The sequence below is a fragment of the Amblyomma americanum genome, chromosome 5 (assembly GCF_052857255.1).
Source record: "Amblyomma americanum isolate KBUSLIRL-KWMA chromosome 5, ASM5285725v1, whole genome shotgun sequence".
Taxonomy (NCBI): domain Eukaryota; kingdom Metazoa; phylum Arthropoda; class Arachnida; order Ixodida; family Ixodidae; genus Amblyomma; species Amblyomma americanum.
The window spans coordinates 69,394,031-69,415,161 of NC_135501.1; the positions used below are offsets into that span (position 1 = coordinate 69,394,031).

At 46.8% G+C, this 21,131-nt stretch overlaps 1 long non-coding RNA gene across 1 annotated transcript; it reads left to right on the forward strand.

The window, feature by feature from the left end:
* The first annotated feature begins 1,334 nt into the window (after window positions 1-1,334).
* On the forward strand, window positions 1,335-13,412 carry LOC144134774 (uncharacterized). The gene is made up of 4 exons (XR_013315250.1): window positions 1,335-1,415; window positions 2,031-2,140; window positions 3,395-3,530; window positions 13,376-13,412. It is a non-coding gene; the product is annotated as an uncharacterized LOC144134774 (long non-coding RNA).
* The last annotated feature ends 7,719 nt before the right edge of the window (window positions 13,413-21,131 follow it).

The following is a 21,131-nucleotide window of genomic DNA, read 5'->3' on the forward strand; positions in this document are numbered from 1 at the left end:
GGAGGTCTTAACAGTTCGATGTGATGCATGGAAACACTGTAAAAAAGACATTTTGCTACATATCAGAAGAATGGACCATTACCTTCAACTTTTCTATAATAGCATCTCACAATTTTCTAATTTCCTAATTTCTTGTCTTAACATGTTGGACATGAATTCGAGAAACCTGGGTAGTAATTGATTGCAGGATTTTAATTGTATCTAAGGCTCGCATATTGCCCTTTACCCAGAGCCACAACCTTCGAGCTTTGTCCGATTCCGTGCTCTTGTGGCCCACAATATAGTGTTAATCCGGCTGCGGGACTTGTTGCTATGGCCGAAAATAATGCACAACATGAGTTCCTTAAAAAAAGTATTTTAATTCCAACCGTCCTGCGCGGTTTAAAAACAAGCGTAAAGGAGCTAAACAAAGCCTTCTTCGTGGTACGAACATTGGATGCCAGTGTAAATACCATGGCTGCTATTACTACCATTGGTCCTGTGCTTGAAACAACAATTCCGATATTAGATTCTCTACATCTGCTCTACGTGGAAGAAAAAAGAACAAGTGTTCCTTTTTCTTTTACTCCATAGTTCAGCCATGAGCAACTTCTTGGTGCAGCGGATTTTCAACGCCTTGTTCTTTTTTCTTTTACTCCCCTAGTTGAGCCGTGAGCACCTCCTTGCTGCAGCGGATTTCAAACACCTTTTTCCGTTTTATTTTACTCCCCAAGTTGAGCCATGAGCATCTCCTTGCTGCAGCGGATTTTCAACACCTGGCATTTCCTTGAAGTGTGCGGATGTGCAGTTCAAGATAATGTAAGGTGTCCATGACCCTCCTGCGCTGCACCACATGGCAACTAAATCTCTATTTCGATCAGAGTTATCTCTGACCAACCTCTGTGAATCTTTTTGCGAAGTTGAGTCTATAGATCACTTTTTCTTCTTCTGCCAGAGGTTCGCTTTTCTCCTTAGAACGTACTTGCAGATCCCCCTCGCTCGACTGGGGCTTCCTCTATTTTGATTCTCCTGTTCTTGGAGGCAAAGACCAATGGATATGCGTTGAGACCAGTGTGTGATTTTATTTCAAGTTTCAAGTTTATTTTATTTACATCATAAATTTTTTTTACATCACGAATATATAATTGCATCAGGTAGATTCCTCTGCTAGAATGAGAATCCACTATTTTTTTCATTTCCGTTTTTTAATCTTCAATTTTAATCCAAATTCGAGTTTAGCTCACAAAATTATACAAGTTGTAGCAGAAAAGCACCTTGGCCAATCCTCCGCTATTCGTTGTGTGCCATTAAGCCTGAGCATATCATCATCATCATCATCATCACAATGATCATTACTTCATAACATTGACCATGCCTGGGCGTTGAAACGCGAGGCCTCAGTGGAAGAAACGGAAGAGGGTGCATTCGGCCGTAGCGTAAGTACACAAACCAAGCTCTTTTTTGATCGCGCTCGCTTGGCATGTTGCCCTTCCCAAAAACGCCAGTAGATAGCAGACCTGTTAGGTTTCTGCAGATGCAACGTCGGGCTTTCGCAAGCCATATAACATTGCCGGGCATTTCAGAGTCAATACCCAAATTCACTCTGCTCAAAGCAGTCAGTATTAGCGAGCATGCCACCTTTGCTTCTGTCACTGAGAGCGCGGCCCTCTATTTTACCTGTTCACTTTTAATTGCGCTCATGGTGGAAACGCGGGTGCTTATGACGTGCAGTTCCCCGCGAACTACTTCTTCATCACTGCATGTTCGTTTCCAGAGAAGCCTAATATGCACATCCTCTTTGAAAAGGATCAACGTACTGCGAATTCTTTTTGGCTACAGGTTATTGCTACAACGGATCTTCGTTTCTTTACAGGGCCATCCATTTCATATCGGTCGTTTCATGTGGAGCCTTCTGGTTTTAGTTCCACGCATAAGGGTGGCGTGGGAATGCTCACTGAAAATAATTCATTCTTTGAAACGTTTAAAACAGAGCTTTGAAATCACCACGCTTACCTTGCGAGCATAGTCTCACATGGCCAAAATGTGCGCAGCTAGAGACGGAGCGAGCGTCGGATACCAATGGGTCAACTGTCTCCGCTGGCCTCGGAGGTTGACCGGTGAGCTGACAAGGCGCACCGTCACTTCCGTTACGACGTGACGGGTTAGTGTCCTTTTATCCTTTTGGCACTTTGCACACATTCGTCAAAGTGCGATGCTTATCATGTAGGAACAGACAGTGCGGCTGGGGCTGCTAGACGAAATTTTATACCTTCATCAGCCTAGTATGGGCCGCCTTTCCGGCCAATAATTTTCCCACTGTAAACTCAAGCACACGTCCCTCGGCCAGCATTTATGATCAAGTGCGAGAGATAAAACTGAAGAAGCTCAGGAGGACTGTCAGGAATCGTGGAGCTCCAGAATTGTTTGGCAAGACTGTTGGGGCAAGGAGATGTGCGAAGTATCGAGGATGAGTAGGACAACGACGGCAGGAAGTAGGGGAACTCTGTGCTCCACGCAGTCAAACCCATAACGTTCACTCCTTTCACCTCTGGTGTATGTTTAAGAGTAGACATCTGTGTGCGCGTTGCTACGGAAGGGGGAAGAGGGAGACCCGCGACTAGATCGCTTAGTGCTTTTGGATTGAAAAAATACGCAAGTTTCGACAAAATTTGGTATCCAGCAGAATGAACGCCTGCGTAAGCTGAAGCAATTGAATCATAGCTGGAGCGCCCGGACTGCAGGCATCCAAGGGTACAAGGACGAACAGCCTAACGATGCAGCCACAAACTTCGGAATGTTGGCATCTACAAGAACACGCGTGCTTGGGGCACACGTTAAGAAAAACAGGCACGGATAAGTGAGTTCGTGGTTGTTACTTTGAAGGCTGCACAGCGCGAAAGAAAAATATAGTAACAAACTTAACCTGAGCTATACGCTGAACTGAACTGCATTCTAACAGTTAGAAAATGTAAAGTACAATAGGACATGACCTAGGCACCGGAGATCATCTGTACGCTGCTATTTTCTAAACTTTTCCACAACGCAGCATTTAATCTCTCTTAACGGCTAGCTACCGCACGCACCTGTCCATATGCTCTTCAGAACAGCTTGTTGTGATGAGAAAATGCGTGCACGAAGTAATTCTTTTACCATTTATGTGCCGCTTTTTATGAGCAGCAATGGGCGTGTTCTTCAGTCCCAACGCGGGGTTTTCTTTTTGTATCTGTGTGCCTGTGTGTTCGTGTGCTACAATTCTAGGCTTGCTTGTGTAGAAAACCCTTCATGCCTAAACAGAATATAAGTTCTACAAACTGCTGTTTCCAGCAAAAGCCACCTTGCCACCTAGTGCCTGGCTCATGTCTTCATCCTGTTTCGGCGCTGCCTGAAGATTGTCGGCTTGCTCTTTTTTTTTCAGTTGAGTTGACAGTCCAGCATATCTGACGGCAGCATGTAATGGGAGCATGTCTGGCGGCTGCAGGTCTGACGGCAGCACCGTCTCTTCAGAAAATTTGGCTGCCTCGAGTACTGGCCATTCCTCGCCACTCCAAATGGTGAGAGGAAGACGAAACAGCTTATGGTCATCCTAACCTATCTCTAACTTCTGCCACGGAGCCCTGCTGCAGTCGGCAGCCGGTCCCGCAACCTTTGCCAGCCAAGATATTAACCTGACCATAGCCAAACTGATTGACTTTTGCTCTCAGAGTAACTCAGGGCCTTGTTTACCTCAAAGTTGTTGAAAAAAAATAGCTGCACCTACAAGGCCACACCGTACGAACAGCCTCGAGGGCATTCAAGCAACAAGCAGACACGTGATGCCACAACGCTCACGTCATTTCAAATACAGCCCCGCTTGGTGGCTCAGTTTTCATGCCATTTGGTTCCTGAGTATTAATTCCTAGGAATTCACGGCAGCTGTGGTCTCACATTGGTGTAGGCGAAATGACAAAACGCCGATGTGCCAAGCGATTTCAGTGCACTTTAAACAGCGGCTGGTGGTCAGAGCTGATCCGGAATACCCCACTACGACGCCTCTTTAGAATGAAGTACCAAACTCTTATCTGCTGATTTTGCTGAGCAATTTAAAAAATGGCTGTGGCTTAACAGTGGCTGAGTTTGGATATACAAGCGAAAGCGAAGTAGCTCGCTGGCCGCTGTCCGCGGGGGGGAAGGGGGGGGGGGGGGCAGAGGGCGCTTTCCGACGGCGGCTCGGAGCCTCCTGTTCCCGCGCAACGCTCATAGAAGACGGCCTTGCCTCGCTCTCATGTACAGCCAAGCTCGCTCTGACTCGCACTGAAGGCGCGCGTTGAGTCAGGTGGTTAGGCGGCGACCCAGCTGCAGAGAGCGCATGCGCCAAGCCGGTGACGGTGACGGTGGCGGCGACGGCTACCGCACGCGGCGGTGGTGTTGCCAAGTCTACGGCGCAGCTGCCGCAGCTGCCAAACACCGCCGCCGCGGTCAAACGGAGTTCAAACTGTAGCCCACGACGAAACTCGGCTCCACTACATTAGTAAAGCCTGCGATTTAAAAAAGAATTGTTGAGCTATTCCCTGGAAAGGCACATTATAATCAAAGTTTTGACGAGCCAAACATGCACCCGTCAATAACAGAGTTTGCTGTACCCCTATGAATAAAAGTGGACGACGAAACTCGGCTCCACTACATTAGTAAAGCCTGCGATTTAAAAAAGAATTGTTGAGCTATTCCCTGGAAAGGCACATTATAATCAAAGTTTTGACGAGCCAAACATGCACCCGTCAATAACAGAGTTTGCTGTACCCCTATGAATAAAAGTGGGTACCTGGCCGAGTAGAAAATCTCAGGTGCCATTTTCGACTTCAAGCCGGCAAAAAAATCTTGCTGCATAGCACTTATTTCTTGTTTGAAGCTTGTAGTGCGACGCTCTTGGACACATCCGCGATCGAGAGAGCATAGGCCATGCAGGACGTGATAACGACGTCATCATCAACACCACCTTAACTATGCGCACTAAAAGACAAAGGTCTCTCCTATATCTCTCCAATTAGCTGCTTCTACGTTATCCCCGCAGAGCTTTTATTTTCATCTCCACAACCCACATGACTTCCTTTCGCCGCTTGCTATGCTTGTCTTCTCTTCGAATGCACTCATTTACCCTTAAAGACCGTCGGTTATCTTTTCTTCGCATTACATGCCGTGCCTATGCCCATTGCTGCTAATTATTTAGACTTGCATGTCATTAAGTCGCTTTTGTTCCCGACCAACTTCGCTCTCTTACCTTTTTCCTAACGTTACACCTATCAAATTTCTTTTCATAACGCGCTGCGTTGTCCTCATTCAAGTTGAACCCTTTTCGTTAGCCTTCACGTTTCTGCTGCGTAGCTGTGATATCTTTATATAATCTTTAACTATACTTTACTCTTCATGATATTTTCATACATATATTCATGACCTCACAGTGCGTCCGAAATATACGCCACCTCATTATTTGAGTATCGTGGTCCGGGTGTTCGGTCACTACCTGCCCTGAGTAGTTTTATTCTCATAGCACTTTCAGCTAGAGCACTGCGCTGGTTCGTGCCTGCCTTATAGCCCGGGCCCGCCCAGTCGGCCAAGCCGCAAGATGCACAGTTTTGTCGTGCCTGGGTCGGGCCAGGCTTGAACTTGCGGGCCTGGGCCGCGCTCGGGCATGGGTCCGGCTTTTTATTTATTATTGCGGACTATGCTTGAAGCGTTCTAGAAGCGACAGGGAATAAACAGTATCGAGGTGTCGGCTTGAGAGCAAGGATAACTCAACGCTTGCTTGCTTACTTCTTGCTTCCTGCGATTGTTTCATATTTGACACGAGAGAAAACCCAGAAAGAACTTTATTCTGGCCAGCCGAAAAATGAAAATTTCTTGACGCGGGAATCTCCCAAGGGAGTTCTTCATTGAGGCTGAATTAGAGAAAGCTATTTACTTTACTCACCGAGTCTATTTAGAGCAAAAAATCTCAGTTAACATCACGAGGTAAAGCATAGCACTTAATTACGCGTATATACGAGTATTTAAAACCTTTTCATTAACGGTCGGAACTTCGGATTATCAACAAACCAGATCATCATTAAAAAAGCCGAGTGAACAAACGCGCCTCATCTCTTTTTTTGTGCGTTTAAGAAAGCAATTTCTTTTAGCGTTATTGCCATGAACGCATTTCCCACCGAATTCAATAATTGAGCACTGAAAGTCTGCTTTAACACCGTGAGCAGTTTTCTCCTTGAGCTGCTCTGAGAACAGCGTTGTGGCCTGCACTACGTCGCTCATTCCTATCAACAAGCAAATGTAGCGCGAAGAAACTATGCACAGAAGAGAAGGCACAACACACGGCGTGCGCTGAGTGATGCGTTCTGTTCTGTTCCAGTTCCTTCGCTGCGGATTAGAACAGCCCCGAGCCACGGCTGACACCCTGTTTTGCAGGCTAGCCTGGGTTCAGTGTAATGATGATTAAGTGGACCTGGGCCGGGCCAGGACTTAAATCCGCTGTCCTGCACCGGGTTCGGAAATTAAGCCTAGGACTCGGGCCGGGCTCTTGCCTCGGGATGAGGCCCGTGCAGTGTTCTACTACCAAAACCTCGGTGCCTAACGCAAATTGCTGTTCCCTTCCGAGACTCTAGAACATTTGTTTAGTTTTCTGCCCTGCCGTACCGCTCTGCCTGTGTAGACCCTCTACCATATTAAACGTAAGACTAGCGCCTAAGATGTGGACATTGAAAAAGAATCAGACAGGATGTCCTGTCGGATTGTTGCTTCCAACTAGATGCTTCAATTCCATTGCCCGTGCTGAAGCAGATACGTGTCAATTGTTGAAAGAAGTGGTAGGACATGGTTAGGAAATTTTATTCACGGGTGCTTAGTAGTGCTCAGTAATAGAACAAACGTGATGCACATTTCTTTATTTCAATGTTTCAGCTGATTGCAGCTCAATTCAGACGCTCCTTCACGACAGATTTATCATTCAGGATAACACGCAATTTCTGCTTCATGTGCTCAATTTTATTTTCGTTCATTGCGCTGCTAAGGAGGAGGCTGTTTCTCATGTCTTTCACAACAGATAAAAGCACCCGTTTTGCAATGTTTTGAACTGATATCACTACAAGGCTCTTCAAATCATCGAGGTTGCCTGGTTCCGTTCTGAAATTATTTTTAAAATTTCCCCAGAGGAAGATATCCAAAGGTGATAAGTCGGGTGACCTCGAGGCCAGGCTGTGGTTCCACTACGCTCAATCTTCGCAGGCGAAACTTTTTTTTGTCTGATACATTTCAAAACACGTAGGGATTGTACTTAAATAGTAGCCAAACTTGGCGACTAATTCAGGGTATGATGAGGCCGCACATTCAATCTATCTAACACTCACTTCAATAGTGGCGGAGACAAAGCAACAAGTGCGCACACTTAAGACTACTTGCATTTTGGAATGCGAAACCACTACTGTCCCTGGGTGCATTCACATCTACCCACACATATACCACCGGCATACACGCGCGCATGTACGACGCCACTCGAAACACTGTTCGACGAACGTTTGCATCACAGTTTTGATGCGAAAGTCTGCGAAGGAATAGAATTCACGGATATATGTCGTCGATTCGAATCCCTGTCACAAGATAGCCTTGACCTTTCCTGGTACGTGTAAGCGATATGTAACAAGAAATTGCATGGCACCATCCGGAACGCTCTGCGACAAACTGTTGCATCACAATTGCAGTACGATTGTAAGGAAAACTGGCGCCACATAGAGGACGGCCAGTGGCCAGTATACATGGATGATGGACATGTATAAATTACCTGATACCTGATTTAATATCTGCTGCTGGTACTTGGACCGAAGATATTAAACTTACTTTTGGAATATGGCGGAGTGCTAGACGCACTCTGGCACTGGTCGGCCCGGTATTGCACTGCCTCCGGGATCGGCCCTGGGCCTATGGGCCTATTAGCGCACGGCGCCCTTTCGTTCTATCTTTCCTCTCCTTAAAATCTACTTTCAGCACGTGGGAGCGAGCGTGGCTCGGCTTGAGCCAGTAGGCAGGCCTGTGCACTTTCCTTTCTTTCTTACTCTCAGCAACAGCAGCAACACCAGCTGCAACATCTATAAGGTTTTCGGTAGTGGCGGTTCTCGGCCTACTGTGTGCGTCATACGGCTTCTTGATATGTCACCCTGTTTTTCTTGCCATCGCTGGCATTTTTCTGCGCCATCTGCTAGTACACGCCTATACACACAAGCCCTTGGGCTTTTCTCGTAATGAGACTAATGTTCTTTCGCATTAAAGAGAAAGAAAACTGCAAGCTGCAGTTATCAGGGCCCTCAGAATTGACAGCCACATAGTTGACGGTGACCAGCTTTTTTCTTGCACCTAGCAGCAAAAAAAAAGATAACACCGCCCGCAATCTAAGCTGAGCGTCGAAGCCCCCAAGTTCGGGAAATTACCACGAATGTTTGGAACAGGGCGCCGCAGTCTCTGCAGCACGACATCAGCGGATGTGTGTTTTCCACTAGATTTCCTGCGCTCCTCATGCGGTCCGTTCTGGTTTGGGACGGGAAAAAATTAGTAGTGGCATAGCTCGTCTATGGCAAGATATATGTAGCGCCAGGTACGTTTCTCTTGCTGAGCTTGTTGTGGTCTCTGTACATTTAGCAATGTGAGACATTGGGAATACACATCTTTTACTCATTTTGTTTGACATAAACGAAGACTGCCCGATGATCTGTGAAGGACCATGCAACGGTCTCAATTTTGTCGATAAAGTATTTCGACTTCGTAGATCCTCTTTAGTATACAAACTCTATAGAGTTCCCCATTGTGTAGTCTCGACGGGAGTATCCGAAGCTAAATTAAAGTCAAAATTTTTCATACACTGACTAAGAGAGTCCCGTTTCGTGGTGAAATCTGCCAGAGTCCCACACATCTGTGAAACCGTACTGTATGCTGGTATACAAGTGGCAACCACCTCAATCGTCTGCTTGACAGATGTGCCCGGTGGACTCCTTGGATGATAATGCCGCTTTTCAGAAGCCGAGCACAGCCGGTTTGACCATTGTTCACCGTCTGACAGCGTTGATACCTTGTTTCACGCACACACAACTCCAGCGTTTTTATTTGGTTCAAGCCAACTGCCAGGCGACAACCTCAGGATCGGAAGAGTTAATCCTTTTTTGTCTATACCGCCGTTTAGCAGCGTCTGCACTCTCATTCTATGCATGCATGTCAAACGTTCTGGTACACACGCCCATTACATCTCCGCCTTTTATACGCAATCCTGCGCATGCGACATGGGGTTCTGGTGATAGAGCGGCGTGCGGCGAGGCGGTGACGAAGAACGCGGCGCAGCAGTGGGGCCTCTTATCATGGTATCGGCGCATGCGCACAACTGCTCATCCGCGTGACGTCACGCTCGGCTTTGACGATGGAGCGGGCGGGCTGCAGCAGCGACGGCGAAGCGCACGCCACACTTTGCTCCTCTTCGGTTGTCATGGTAACAGCGCATGTGCACAACTGGCCTTTCCCATGTACCGCGGAATGTTCGACTGGTAGCCCAGTGTAGCTCCCGCTACAAAGCACGAGCATTTGACGCACTTCAAGGCTTTTAGAAATAACATTTCCTTGGCTTTAAAAACTGATACGGCGTCTTCTTTGTGGCTACAAACTCGTCATTAACAATTACCGGCAAACTCTTTCTTTTAAAAGTTGTTAAATATTATTTACTAAGTGGTTAATGAGCACGCTTTTACAATTTCTGACCTCCGCCGCAGCTGTGAGTTTACACCTAAAGAGGGTTTCTTTTTTTTTTTTTGAAAACTCAATTTTTATAATTTTTGAAAATGAGTGCTGAGGCAGCCGGTATATAGAGGTTGGTTATATTCGGCGCTTTTCTATATCACCTGAATGGTGGCTTGAATACGGTCCATTGTCGAGTATCTGAGTAGCCTCGCCCTTTGACTGACTGAAGTCGGAGGTTCCATTACTGATTAATGCATTAAATACCTTGATGGGGTAGATAACAGGGTTAGTAGTTTTACATGTCCTTAGCGTATTTATTATGGATTAAGATGTCATTAGCGTTCTTCCAAACTTGCCGTAAGCTCTCAATAATAATGCACTGGGTACACAGGGCGGCGAGTCTTTCAAGCACAGTTTCCTCACCATACTTAACAAATCTGGTGCTAGCTCTGATCATCACTTTCCGCTTTCCCTATGTGAATTCTTTGTAAGGCTTTCTTTACTTTCTCTTCCGTTATGCATGAAATGGCCAATTCTTCTGTGTCCCTTTTCCACCTTTATCATCCTGATTATTTCAGACAGTTTGCAGGTCTGCGTAGCCCCCAAGGGCAGGGGGGGTGAGTAGAAGCTGTGGTGTTCCACAAGAGAAGAGCCGCCTCCGGCGGGCGAGTGAGAAGACGATTTCCCACAACCTGTTTGAAGTGTATTACCCCCATTCGCAACTCCAATTTCCTCTCTAATGACGCAAATCTGATTTCTCCCAATGAGTTATTTCCTCCTGACCGCTTCTAGGCTGCCTCCCTTCTTTACAACCTGCTCGATTCTCTCTATATTATACTTCCTCACGTCGTTTGCCTTACGCTTATTGATTTGTTTTGGCAACTTCTGCGAGCTTTGTCCTACCGATGGGGTTAAAGGCTTTTCTGATTCGCATCCTTTGTCTTTTAAGAGAGCTTTCCAGTATCCTGTCTAGCTACCCTACTTTTATAACACGCCGCAATGACATTTGTTAGATTTTCTTCCATCGCCAGAACGAGATGATCATAGCCCTCTGTTAAAGCGAAAAACCTGTTCTCCAGCGAGACCCTGAATGCTTCTCTTTCCATGTTACCGCTAGCTCTATGACGGGCTTCTTTCTTGGTAGTTTCCTCCGTTATCTGCTCACATTTGTTCTGATTGCAGAAATCGCTATCGTAAGCCCCTACATTTATCCTTTGTGAGGCCTCTCCCAAGTCCAATTCCGGTTTTACTATTTACAGAGTGCAAATTTATAATCCGTTAACTATTTTGTTCCCCGAAGTGTTCTAACAACCCCCCCCCCCCCCCCCACCGCTTTCCTAAACCTATGCGGTATTCTCCGAGTGCATGGTCGCCTGCCTATTTCTTGCCTACTTTCCCATTAAGGTCGCCCATCATTAGTGCACTGTGTTTTTACTGTACTTATTGCCAGTCTAACGTCATCATACAACGACTCATCAAGACTGGATGTAGGAGTATAGGCCCGTGCGGTCTTTAAATTACACCTCCTATTAAGATTTGTTACGATAACTAGGAGGCGCTCATTAATGCTCTAGAGTTCCTTTATGTTACCTTATATATCCTATTCGATCAGGAATGCGGCCCCTGTGCTCCATCTCATAGCTAGGTTCCTTGCAGCAATGGGGTAGGTAGAGATTTCCTGAGCCAATCAGGGGAGCGAGTTAAACGCGTTCTTCCGTCATAACCTTCTGCGTGCCGTCTGCTCCCGGCACACACAGAAATGGGTAGAAAAGAGCGTAACTCAATGTTGTCTTCGTATCATAAGCGTATTCACGCTTACGTACGCTACACGCCAGCATCTTGGGACGTTACGCCGTTTGTCACATTTGCACATATAGTAGTTCAGTGTATGCAAGCGGTAACGAAGGAGAAGCTCAGCCTAGTGGCACCATCTGGCTGTCAGTACAATAATCGTGCATGTCAACAAAATCGACGTCCCTCTTAAGGCCTAGATCTGCAAGAATCGTCACTCTAAATAAAAATCAAATTGATCTCTCATTTGCTTTTTTACGAATAGAAAGCCTGGTGTCCCATTTATGGCTAGTGAGAGTATCGAAAATGGTACTAACAACGAAACCAGAACGAAGCGAGGGGTCCTGCTTCGAAGGGCGCTGCCATTTTATAAACGATATCACTGCGTGCACACGAACTACGCAAGCTACATTCTTGAAATAGTGTACGTAACGCGACCGTACAGTGAGGCTGAACTTAAAATAGCGCTCTATTCTTTTTTACCGTTGATATCCCATTTGGCAATTTTATGCTGGCACTACATGCTCCAGAGTGGGAACGTCACCTCTGCACTCATCGTACCTTTGGTAGCGCTTCAAGTAGCTACGAATTAATACGGAGTATAGCACTCGACGGTCTGTTAAACCGCAATAACTTAGCAAATGGCTAATTAACATGCTTCAGGAGGGCAACGTCCCTGTCAATATGGACAAGATAGTTACGGCAGGTGTGGTCTACTGAGATATATGCAGAAGCCGAAACAATCAGGCCAATAATGATGAAGACGGAGGTCCAGCTGAATTAAACATCTCGCTGGTAACAAAAAACGAAACGAGAAGAAAATCACTTCAAGGAGTGCAAAGGGGAAAATCAGCTAGCTGGGTATGCTAATACACCTGTTGATGTGATGAAGTACGGTGCACAAAACGGGCTAAACAATCTAGCTGCCTCTTTACGCAGTACCTCATGGCCTCGAGCGCACCAGAATTGAGGAACAAAGCTAATATTATCTGAACATAAATGGGAGCGGACTGCAAGGACTTGAAACCTTACACACCGATCAGCTTACTCTTCATTCCCTACAAGATATTTACTTAAGTAATCGCTGAAAAAATGAAATAGAAATCAATATTATACAACCAAGGAATCAAGCTGGCTTTCTTGGAGGCTACTCGACAATAATATTCACACCGTCAATCAGATCATACAGAATGGCGCAACATTATATACAGCCTTGATATACAGCCACATACCTTGTATTAAAGCATTTTACTCGGTCAAGCAGTCTCAGCAGCCATGCATGTATTACAGTACAAGGCCATAGAAGAGACATACGTTAATGTAGTATAAAATATCTCTAGTGGCTGCACAGCCACGATTGTCCTCCATATAGAAAGTAAGGAAACCAGAATCTGGAAGGGCATCAAGCATGCGAGGCACAATCCCTGCTTGAACTTCCTGCTTAGAGCGAACGAGAGACGTCAAAAAGACGAGAGAATGGCTCCATGATCAGCTAGTGCGCACCTAGCCGGTGACTGCTGTGGCGCCCCTCGGGAATTAGTGCTCTGTTTCAATGCGAACCTGTTCGTTTTTTATTTTTTGTTCAGGGACTGATTTCAAGGCAAAGTTAATAGCCATCCCTGGAGGGCTGAATTCACAGTGCAACAGCCTCCTGGGATTGCCCTGCAACTTAGCAGGTTACGGCAGCTTAAATTAAGACTATCAGTAAAAACGTTAGTTTGAGTAGCATCTGTGCATTTAACCCTCTCATCCACGCCTAATATTGCAGTGAGGCTGAGGGCGGCATCAGGGTAGCGCTGAAATATGCCGCATTTTTCAAAATCTTTTGTTGAATTTTCTTTCTGAATTCCTAAAATGTTCACTTTTGCAGATGTTCGCTTTTCTCGTCCCGTTCTGCTTTTTCCTGGGTAAGCGCCACTTTTATCACTAAGGTTGTTCTGCATTTTATAGCACTTAGTAGTTTATCGCATTCTTCTTAAGTGCTCGCATTTCATAGACAAACAAGTGGTCCAGATTTAAGGTGCAAGGGCCTGATTTGTATTGGCAGGTAGTGTTCCCCACCTTGATGTTCTCTACCCTGTTTTTCTCAGACCGCTGGCTTACCTCTTTAAATGTTCAGGAACTACTCCTAGAAATGAATTAAAAAAAATGGTGATCTCTAGGAAATTTCAACGTTGGTACATATTTTTTTTGAAGGCATCATTTGTAGACCCTGTGTTTTGAGACTAAACACCCGGCCTTAGCTGCTGTGTTTTTATAAGAAACGGGGTAGTGCTTACATAAGCACGATTTTGTGCTCAATCAAAACTGGCATAGGCATGGTCAAGTATCTAATGAGATGTGTAGAAATTTTTTTGCTATAAACTGTAGAGTTCCGCTGCGATGAGGTTGAGTACTTGTATTGTTGGCGACCTGCCTTTTAGCTGCTATAAAAATGCTCTTTCATTTTCTGTATAAACAAAATCAATGTATAACAGCTATCAATCTTTTTTATGCATTTCACACCAACTTTTCTCGTTACCCAAGTACACAGTCATCCACTGCTAGCATGAACAGCGTTCTGTGGAGCCGGCGCTCCGCGGAGCGCGTCCTCAGGGCCATGCTGAACTATTGCGCAAGGCGCGGTCGGAGCCGGAAGAAGATCCTCTGGCATATCATCCTCTACAGCGAGCTGGCACACCAGAATTTCGCTTGCGCTGCGGAGAAGACAATCTCACTTCTGTACTGCGCACGCAAACTGTCGATAAGATTTGTTTACCTGATCAGGGATGGAAAACATCTCAGTGCGCTATTCATCTCTGAAATTGCGCACAACACTGCAAATGCTTCTGTAAAGCGAAATATGAAGAGAAGAAAGGGAATTTTAATGAAAGAAAGGCGGAGAGGTCGGCCGGTGGTAACAGGGCCCTGGCCTGCTACTCCACACAGGGGAAAGGGAAGAGGAGGAAAAGGAAAGTGTGAATGAAGGCTGATGATGGCATAATACAATGAGTTTCACGGGTGATGTCTATGCACACGCACACACACACACACACACACACAACACTGGCTGGCGCTCGCATCGCGGTTACTGGACACACATAAAACTCAAAACTAGTGTCTGCAACACAACACCGACACATGTCATTGACCATGTAGGTTGTGCACAGGCGGTCACAAAAGAGTATCCAGGCCTGTTTCACACAAAAAGTTGAGCAGGGCTTTTGTCACACGCCACCAATCAGAACGTCTCGTCCTTGCGCCCAGAAGAGTTTCCTCAGAGAGAGGGCGAGAGTCCAGGTTTTTCACGGTCGCCTCCAATGTTGTTCTTGCAGAAGTATACTTCGGGCACGCGCAAAGAAGGTGTCCAATAGTCTCTGGTGTGTTGCACTGTGCGCAATTTGGGTTACTTTCGATGCCGATCTTGTGAAGATAGTGTTTGGTGTAGGCAACGCCAAGCCGTAGCCGGTGGAGTAAAGTCCCATGACGTCGCACCACCACAGATGGGAAATGTAATCGTGAGCCAGCGTCAAGCTTACACACGCGGTCCTGTTGATGACTCGGATCATGCCAGTGCGACTGCATTGCCGCCTGCATTAAATGCGCCAACAAGGCTCCAATGTCTGATCTTGAAAAGGCTATCTCAATGAAAGCACCATCACTATGTGCCATCCGAGCCTCGGCGTCAGCACGCTCGTTTCCCGCTATGCCGCAATGGCTCGGTATCCATTGAAACTTTATGATATGGCCGCGGTGGAAAGCCTCGGCTAACAAAAGCACAATCTGTTGAACCAGCTGCTCGCATGCTCTTGGGTTTAGATAAGTTTGTACGACCTGTAATGCCGATCTCGAGTCGCAGAATATAGTCCATTGCTGCGCTGGCTGGTCACCAATATAAAGGACGGCTTCTCGTATGGCTACCAATTCGGTTGCCGTAGAGGACGTTTTGTGCATGAGCCTGAAACGGTGACATGAGGCATTTCCTGGCACTATCACCGCTGCAGCTGAAGAAGTGGTCGTTACGGATCCGTCCATGAAAACATGCTGGGTGTTAGTATACATAGATGTAATGTATGACAGCGCCAGCTGTTTCAGTCCGACTGTTGGAATGTGCATTTTCTTTGTTATCCCTGGGATTGTTGTCCGTATAGATGGTTTTGGTACTGCCCAAAGTGGCACCTCCGCAATCTGGTGTGGCGCGTAGTTCGAAGGCAGCGCATTGCGCTGCATCCAAAGGGCTCTGGAAAAGGCTGCATCTGGACGCACCGCACTAATGTTAGTCAGGGGGTGATGACGATGCCTGGTCAGATGCCGCAAATGCACGCGAAGTGGCTCCTGTTGAAAATAAATTCGTGCTGGGCAGGCGCGGGCCTCATAAAATGTGCCCCATGTAGAAGTTTTACATGGCAAACCCAAGCATACTCTTAAAGCACGAGCCTGCGCGCTTTCAAGCACACGCAGGACTGATAGTCTGACCCCCGAGAGAACGGGTGCACTGTATCTGAGAAGGCCGACTACCAGCGCCTGGTACACGTGTAGTAAAGATCGCTCAGAGGGACCCCAACATTTGCCTGCCATACACCGCACAATGCTTGCAAAGCTGTCGAGCTTTTTCTTGAGCACAGAAATGTGCTTCGTCCAGGACAGGTCACGGTCTATCGTAACACCTAAGAATTTGTGATGTGTTACGTATGGAACAATTTGCCCGTCGATTGTGACCGGATACCACGCCATTATCTTGCGTGTGAAGGCCAATGTTACGCTTTTAGTTGGCGAAAGTTCAAGCCCCTGACGGCGCAAGTACCGAAATATGAACTGCCATTATTAGTCAATGCACATGATAACTACCGCTAAAGACAAGGACAGAAAAGAGACGGGTACCAGGAATGCTAGTTTTCTAAAACGAGTTGTTTGCTGGCACTGAAAGTTCGAATTGGTGTGGGCCGTAGCAGCAGTTACCCTGCGATACGTCTTGCATCATCCCTTAAATATTAATCACAATATATTACGCTATGATGTGAGCGGTGTTCCACCAATTTACTCATAACATCATCCGTAAAATTACTTGAAGATACTTCTGGAGGTTTGCTTCCGCGGAAAAGACTTTCAACAGCCTTAGCTCTTAACACGTTCAGAGATTTCGTGAGGTCTGCTACCACCCTGAGATCACAGCGCAATCTGTGGCAGCAGCTGCTCATCACGTTCCGAGATTTCGTGCGGTCTGCTACCACTATTCTGCAACTGCTTGCCTACTGCTTGCCGCCGAGAGGAAAATTAAGTGACTGATATTAAGCCTACCTTGTGTATGGCTGCTTTAAAGACAAAAAATGCGTTTCGCGCCCAAATGCCTATGATATAGCGGGTTTTGTCTTGCATATAAAAAGGCAGACAGCTTAGATTCACCAAGTGATTACGAAAAATATTTCCGCCTGTATAGGAGTACGTAGTCAGCTTGATGACCTGATCGCATCTCTTTCGGAGTTGCCTTTATATCGAAATTATGAGAGCACGCGATGCTGCAGAAATTAGAGCGAATAAAGCATAAAGTAGTTAGATTTATTTTTAACTCATATGTCCGTGCATCTTTAAGTGAGCTCGTAAGGCGAAGTGGGTCACCCCCAGTTGTTGAGCGCAATCGTGTTTGTCGAATAAAGGTTTTCTTCTAGCTCATAAAAGGTCATCATAAAGTTAATACTTCAAATTATTTTGCTTATTCCTCAGGCTCTAACACGAGACAAAGGCATGCATTAAAATAACTCCTTTTAACGCACGAAATAACTGCTTTATATATTCTTTTTTTCCGAAGACAGTTACTGATTGGAATAACCTTAATAGCGTGACTGTAAATCATAATTATTTATTGATGTTTGAAAAGTGCCTGCAAATGTTATGAATTTAAGTGTTTATATGCTTGAATTTTGCTTTTTGTTTTTTAAAACTTGTTATTATCTGTACTAAAACGCAGTATCTATAGATAAATAAATAAAAAATGTTGACACATCATCATTCTTAGCTTCGAAAACGCTCCCAGCATTTTTTTTTATTGCAACAGTGTGCCTGAGCATTTAGTTGCTGTCATAAACTCTGATGACGCGATAAGGTTTCAAATGATGTCTTGGATAAAAAAAAAACTGCATGAAACCTATTGCATGCGCTGCGCAAGAAAACAGTGGCCCCTCAAAAGCCACGCGCGCCCTAATGCTGCACCTTTAGTAAATCTGATGCTGCACTTAAAGACCTTTGTGAATCTACATAGCCTCCTAGCTCATTCTCTCCACAGCTCTAAAGCAAAACAATCTGCATTCTGCCGGCACTTCTGAGACTCCGCCGTGTATTGAGCACTGACTTTGCTGCTCTGCACATTGCTTGATTGAAAGCACTCGTTGGCGCCTGCTCTTTGTGGCAGTTCACAACAAGGTGGTATCATTTATAATAATAGGACAGCTAAGCAGCAGCATAAAGTACAGAGCTTCGACTCATGTAGAAACGAAGCTTTTCCCGTAGCTTTACTTACCGGTGTCGTCCATTTGGGAACGATAAACGGAAGCCATTGCGCCGTGGCGCAACGTTCAACCAGACGTACTTACATATTCCGCCCTTTCCAGCAGCCCGCTGATGCCGATTCTGTCGTAAACGCTGGTCCTGCCGGCGGTTTGAGCGCGGAACGCGAAAGAGGTGTTCGCTTTGCACACAGGCAAGCGATGCGACGTGCTGCAGCAGACGATGCGCTTGAGGACCCACCTACAATTCTCACTGCATCTGCACATCAGTTCTCCTGGTGCCCGCGAGAGGCGTCCCGCCGATCGGCGATGGCACGCACCGCGTACATTTTTCCTCAGTATTTTCGAGTCAATAATTAATATAAAAATAAACTTTTTCTCCTACAAATATTATAACTGCACAAGATTTTGCCCATGGAATAGGTCCTCTTATTCATTGCTATGAGGAAATGACCTGCTTAATGAGATTCTTTCTTCTCGTTGATAATAGCATAACTCACCATGTTTTCGGCAGCTATTTACTGTTCTATACTGCCGGAATGTGGCGGCCAAGTAATGAGTTTCATTGACTCCTGGCAATCCCTTTTAATTGGACACAAAAGTTAACGTTTTTTTCTTAGTTTGAAAACAGTTAAAATTTTTAATTCGTGCACGTAGTAACATTCACTTCTCCGAGTACAAATATTCTACGTATATTTTCCAGGAAAACATAAATAAATAAAATGCGTTCCCACCCACAGCTTTTCATGTTTCAAAACTGTATTCAGAAGCAAGACATAATAATCGTATTGGTTCCTGAATTTTCTGCTTCCAAATTATCACATTGATAGAATATGTAGTGTTTATATCTTCCAGCATTTATTGGCTACCGCCTTTCATGAGCGGTTTGTCAGAACCACGAATTATTAGAGACCGGCAGCTGCGTATTGAAAGGAACACTAACTGAATAGAGGTATTTTGTCTCTTGAGGGAACACTGAGCGTTTCAAGCAACGCCTCACAACACGTGTATGCGTATGCCTGAACACTTCTGGTGCGCGTATGATAATGTGTGTGTTTTATTGCGAAAACAAAGTATATAACGCTGTCTAATGAACTTCGAGCATTCAGTGAAATTCAAAACATACATGCAGCCGAGCGTTTCCCTTTCACACCAAAGTTTTCTTCATCACTCTGTATTTTCCCACACGCAAAAAAAAAGATATATTCGGTGCGCATTTGCACGAAAGCGCGTACACGTTGAAAACCTGTCGTTAATTTCTTTGAGAACATTTTAAGAGAGATAACTGCGATGAATTCAAAGCAAGAATGTGTAGCGTCCCTCGCGCCATGCTCGGCTCGCAGGCCTTGGCACGCGGCGCCGGACAAGAAAGGTAGTTGGGCTAAGCCGCCGCAGCGCGAGCAGCGCAAATAAGCAGTTCGAACATCAATGCTGTCGGAGCTGGTTCTTCCTCGCCTTAGCTCCGACAAATTTGACGACCCGGCTTCGAACACGCAACCCCATCCTCCTACATGGCTTCCCCTGGCTCTTCCGCCCTGCCTACCGGCGGCGACACGCCCCCTAACGCTCAGCCTCTTGGTGCTTCGGTGGCCGCGTTCCAGCCAGTCAGCCTGCCGTCATTTTGGCCCAATAGCCCCCGCGCCTGGCTCCTGCAGGTTGAGGCGCAGTTCCAGCTGCGACGTATCACCAGCCAGGAGACCCAAGTTCCTCTAACTTGTGTTGTCCTTGCCTCCTGACGTCGCTGAGCACTTACTGGACGTCATCAGCTCGCAGCGCTCGGCTCGACCTTCGACACGCTGAAGGCGTGTATTATCGACCGCAAGTCAGCGTACGAGCGCAGCAAACTCCAGTAGCTCCTCAACGCGGCAGAGCTTGGTGACAGCCGCCCTTCGCAGCTCCTCTGTCGTATTCGGCAGCTTCTGGGAAACTCCGCTGCTTAGCACGACCCACTTCGGCGTGAGTTGTTCCTTCAGCGTCTTCCACAACACATGGTCACCATCCTCGCAGCTGTGGGTGATGTTTCATTAGACAAGCTCTCTGAACTCACTGACCGTGTTGCGAACTACTCACGGCTCCCCAACGTCAGCTCTGTGACCAGCCCGCCTCCAACTACTGCCGCAAACTCCCAGCTTGCCAGCATCGAATGTCGACTTGATGCTCTTGCCAGGCGGCTCAATGTTCTCGCGCCTTTTCCGCGCCGTTCTCCGCCGAGGTTTAGGCCACGCCGCCGCTCCCCGGCACCTTCGTGCTCCCCGGAATCGCAACCATCCGACGCGCGGCCAGCCACCTCGCCCTCGGCTGTCTGCTGGTACCGCCGTGTTTTCGGCAGGCCTGCCCGCATGTGCGCGCACCCGTGCTTCTGGTCTGGAAACGCTGCGACCGGCCACTGACGGCGGAAAGTGTTGCTGGTGCACGGACATGCCGCCTCTTTTACGTCTCGGACAGGATTACTGGTACTTGTTTCCTGGTCGACACGGGAGCAGAAGTCAGCGTCATAGCGGCCCCTTGGGCATATTGCCGTCGCTACGAACAGATCTCCCCGCTCCAAGCGATCAACAACTCCCCCATTAGCACGCACGGCCAACGGTCTCTGACGCTTAATCTCTGATTGCGCCGCACGTATCGCTGGATCTTCATTATCCCTGACGTCTCGCAAGCTGTTCTCGGCGCGGACTTCCTCAGTTTCTTCAACCTAGCCGTCGACATGCAAGCTCATCACCTCATAGATCTCAGCACGCACCTATTCGTCAAAAGCGTACTCCCCACCACTGCGGCGACGGGGCTTCGCGCTCTCGCCCCTGTTTCGCCGTATGCAAACATTAGCCTGATTTTCTCAACCTCACAAAGCAGCACACCAGACCGTCGCCGGTGAAGCACTCGATCACTCACCACATCGGGACTTCGGGACTTCTGGTGTTTGCTCGCCCTCGCCGTTTGTCGGGATAACGCCTCGCTATCGCTCGCCGAGAGTTCGAGTACATGCTGAAACTCAGCATAGTACGCCATTCCTCCAGCATCTTGGCATCGCCACTGGAGACCATGTGGAGATTACCGCGCCCTCAACGCCCACACTTTACCCGATCACTGTCCACTTCCTCTCATACAGGACTTCACATCAAATCTGGCTGGGTGCACGATGTTTGCTAA